The 3,359-nt window shown below is 41.4% G+C and overlaps 1 protein-coding gene across 4 annotated transcripts in view; it reads left to right on the forward strand.

Annotated features, from left to right (window-relative positions):
* LOC119330478 overlaps positions 1–3,359 on the forward strand; it is a 23,780-nt gene that overhangs the window by 15,732 nt on the left and 4,689 nt on the right. The window lies entirely within an intron of this gene.

Genomic DNA, 3,359 nt, shown 5'->3' on the forward strand with positions numbered 1-3,359 from the left:
TCAATGGTATGTGCCTTTTTGGAGCAGTTGATCTCGCTTTTATTATGTGTTTGTGCTAGTTTAGATGCAATAGTAGTAGGAGAGTAGTACTTATGAAGTAATGTTATATTGGTGGATAAATAGATCTTTAATAAACCTTGGAACAATTTAGATTTACTTAGGTGATTGTGATATTGAAAAAATATCTTGTGGATATTCTTCTAATTTCTGTATCTATAGTCATGTCATCAACTGGAAGCTTGCTTTATAAAAATGGACTTGGATAACCATGATTTGTGCTTGATTCCCACATTTGAAGATTAAAGCTGGAGAACTTTTGGGTGTAGTATGATCAACCTGAGATATATTAAATTTATATAGGTGTAGTACAATTAGGATGATTGTGGAATTGGTGGACTATTGGATCATCTTGGATTGAATTAGTTGTAAGGATGGAGTAATAGAAATGGTGTTTGGTTAGATGATATAACTACTTGGATTCTAGGTTGGAGATAAATTGGGCACTTGGATTTGTGATTGTTTTACCTAAGCTTAGTAGCTTGTATGTGCCCCATATGGTTATGAGCATCGAGATGATACAAATGGATTGGAGTTGGCAGACTTTGATAGTTTTGATGGCCCTCCCTAAGAATGTTATGACTTATGACTACAAGATCATCATGGGAGGATGGTTTAGATTAATTAGAATATATGGCAATTTGGTGGTATGTGCCTTGTTGGAGCAGTTGATCTCGCTTTTATAATGTGTTTGTTCTTATTTAGATGAAGTATTAGCAAAAGCGTAGTACTTATGAAGTTGTATTATATCGGTGGATAAATATATCTTTAGTTAACCTTGGAACAGTTTGGATTTACTTAGGTGCTTGTGATTTTGAAAAAAAAATATTGGTGGATAAACTTCTAATTTTTGGATCTATAGTCATCCAATGGAAATTTGCTTTATATTGGACTTAGATACCATGGTACTTGGCTTGGTTGGATCATGCTTATGATCTGTGGTAGATTCACACATTTGGAGATTGAAACTAGAGAACTTTAGGATATAGTATGATCAGTCAGAGATATATTGAATTTATATGGTTGTAATGATCAACATAATTGTGGAAATTGATGGGCTAAATCATCTTGAATTGATTAAGTAGTAAGGAAACAAAGATCTTGGAGTAATAGAAATAATGTTTCCTTTAAGATTAGATGATATAACTACTTGGATTCTAGGTTGGAGATAACTTGACCTAAGTTTAGTAGCTTGTATGTGCCCCATATGGATATGAGCATGGAGATGATACAAATGGATTGGAGGTGGTAGACTTTGATGGCCCTCCCCAAGAACGTATGAGTACAAGATCATCATGGGACAATGGTTTGGATTGAACAAATGGAAATTTTGATGGTATGTGTGCCTTGTTGGAGCAACTGATCTTGCTTTTATTATGTGTTTGTGCTCATTTAGATGCAGTAGTAGCAGCAGCGTAGTACTTATTCAAAGATGAATCCAAGGGTGAAGGTTTTGGTTTTGCTAATTTCAATCATTAAGGTTTATTAGTTATTTTGATATTCTCAAATCTTATTGGATGATGATCTGGTGTTGAACTCAAGTTTTTTGGTCACTCATGAACCTGGAACTTGATCCATCAGATGATCGCAAATTCTCGACCCCTTTTGATTCTTCGCTTGCTCAGTACAATAATTTAGTCTCCAAAGATTTTGATTTGGATTATTATTATTATTGGTTGGTTCTCTAAAAATTGGGATTATATGATCAGGGGCCGAGGTGACTTATCTTCTTGCCGACCTGCATTTGGATGATCATTACTTTCTCTATTTAATTTCTTCCTCTCCACAGCTCACCTTTAGTCCAACAATTCTAATTTGCATTTATTGGTGGTTTTTTAGAAATTAGGGGTTATACGGCTCAACAGGGGTACTTATCGTCTCGCTGATCTATGTTGGGAGATCATTACTCTCTCCATTTAATTTCCTCCTCTGCATTGTTCAATTTTAGTCCCTTAACAATTCTAATTTGAATTTATTGGTGATTCTCCAGAAGTTGGAATTATACAACCTAGCGGGGGTGACCAAGCTCTTTAAAAAATAGTCTTAAGACTCCTCTGCATTGTTCAATTTTAGTCCCTTAACAATTCTAATTTGAATTTATTGGTGATTCTCCAGAAGTTGGAATTATACAACCTAGCGGGGGTGACCAAGCTCTTTAAAAAATAGTCTTAAGACCAAAGGCATTACCAAAAGCCGCCAACGGACCGACCACCACCATGACCTCAATTTGCGCAAGGGTTTATGAACAACACCAACCAAGCTCTTTAAAAAATAGTCTTAAGACCAAAGGCATTACCAAAAGCCGCCAACGGACCGACCACCGCCATGACCTCAATTTGCGCAAGGGTTTATGAACAACACCACATCATCTGCGTACAAGGTTTATGAACAACACCGGATCATCACCGCCATGACCTCCTGCATCACTGCTCGGCTAGGGTGAGGCTGAATCCAGTCCTGCTCCACTTGTTACATCATTTGGCACAGTTGGCCCAATGGTGTGGCATCTCCTCCAGCGGCGGTGCACCATCCTCATCATCGCCACCACCTCCCTACGCCGCAGTGGGTCATCAGCCAGCCGCTGTGGATAGAACATGATTGATTCCACGTGTACAAGCACCGGGTAGCATAGGAGGCACACCTCCCCCTTGCCACCGTCAAGGCCGAAACCTGGCAAGAGGGAGACATGCATGAGCGGGTCGGGCAGAAAGCACAAGGCTGCACTGTAGCATCTTCGTTGGCACCTCGTTGGGGTCGTCCACCCATGCCCTGACGACGAAGTATGAGAGGTCGAGCTTGTCGAGGGATTCGATGGCCATATGGTAGATTAGGCATTCGGGCAACAGTTCTTGCGTGGTTTGAGGCGAGAACTCCCGCAAGGGATGCGTTGGATGGACAGCCTAACGTTGTAGCAGCATTGAACTGATGTGGCGAAGGTTATCTTGTTCGAACGCCACACTAGGAGCAGCGTCGTCCACCCCACGAACCATGTCGAACCACCGGCAGTGCGTGAAGCTGGCGAAGAAAGATCCTAGCTGCATGAGAGAGACCTAAAAGCCGTTTGTTCAAAAGCACCGGGAAGTCGTCCCTGATGCCCTCAACAATTTTTACCAGGATTAGAGATGACCTCGTACCCGCCACCATGAGCACCAGCCCAAATCCCATAGGTAAGAACATATCCTCGATGAGGCACCTCGTCTTGCGTGAGCGGGTATTGCCCCTCGCCAGGTCGTATGTGAACCTAGCCGACATGGAAGGCTCCAGCGACGAAAGGGCGGGTGGCTCCTTGTCGGGAAAGGTGA

The sequence above is a fragment of the Triticum dicoccoides genome, chromosome 7A, assembly GCF_002162155.2.
Source record: "Triticum dicoccoides isolate Atlit2015 ecotype Zavitan chromosome 7A, WEW_v2.0, whole genome shotgun sequence".
Lineage (NCBI taxonomy): Eukaryota > Viridiplantae > Streptophyta > Magnoliopsida > Poales > Poaceae > Triticum > Triticum dicoccoides.